At 36.4% G+C, this 1051-nt stretch overlaps 1 protein-coding gene across 1 annotated transcript in view; it reads left to right on the forward strand.

Annotated features, from left to right (window-relative positions):
- The window catches only part of LOC135243364 (myosin-11-like), a 24174-nt gene extending 23537 nt beyond the window's left edge, over nt 1-637 (forward strand). The window contains exon 42 of the mRNA XM_064315132.1: nt 1-637. This exon is cut by the window's left edge and continues 360 nt beyond it. The gene's annotated coding sequence lies outside the window, so the exon portion shown is untranslated.
- Nucleotides 638-1051: the final 414 nt, after the last annotated feature.

Genomic DNA, 1051 nt, shown 5'->3' on the forward strand with positions numbered 1-1051 from the left:
TTTTCCAACTCCCTCCACACATACATAGCAAAGATACAGGCAGTTCAGCAATATGTCCATAATTCTTTAATACAAACTCTGCATAAAACAGGCCAGCAGCCTGATTTGTGTTTCAGGAAAATGAATCGGGGAACAGGGTTCATGAGATTTATTTATGATTATTTATTATCAATTTGCTAAAACATATAAATTAAGGTGAATGCTACAGAATAGATTAGAGATGTGTGGCTAAGCAGTGTGTGAACATGTGAGCAGTAAAATTGCCAGTGCCTTACAGTATACGCATAATGGAAGCTATACTTTATAAAATATGCACTTTATGAATCCTGGTATTTTTAAAACCTGCATGGAGAAACTCCCCCATTACTAATTTAGGCTCATCCCCTCCTCGGATTTAATATTACAGTAATCATGCTAAAGAACCCACATTAGGGATAAAGTAAAAGTATTTGAGACACCTGGGACTTTTGTGCAAAAAACCACACCTGCTGCAAGTGATGATTTATCTTAAAGGGTGAAAATCTGTGCAGAAAACTCCATAACCCGACCAGTAGAATGGATAAGAATTTTGAACAGTAAAGTCAGGGTTCTGTTTCCACAGGCATCTGTATGTAGACAGACTTGCCAAACGTGCCAAATTATTCCAAAAAAGAGGCTTCAGTGTTTTACGTTCTCTCACTGCTTAACTGTAAAGGCCATACTTGTGTAAAATCCAAATTAGACAGCTCATAATGAAGTTTGAACTATACAATGCACCACAGGGTGGGGATATGTACTCCAGGTCCTAAGACAGACAGCACTACCCAGTCATTAAACATCCTAATGGAGATACAAGGAGTAACATCATTACCATTAATGCTTTACCATTAAACCTTATTTAAGGTTTTATTTTATCTCCTGATCTAAGTCTAAGGGTTCTGACATAAATATCTGTGCAGAACTGCAGTAATATTTATGTTCATATTCTTCTCTATATATTTTGACCTATATTTACTCCATACACTCCTCTATATTCTATAGCCCTTTGTTTGTGAAGCCATGTCAAAATGAG

This window comes from Anguilla rostrata, chromosome 17 (genome assembly GCF_018555375.3).
Source record: "Anguilla rostrata isolate EN2019 chromosome 17, ASM1855537v3, whole genome shotgun sequence".
Lineage (NCBI taxonomy): Eukaryota > Metazoa > Chordata > Actinopteri > Anguilliformes > Anguillidae > Anguilla > Anguilla rostrata.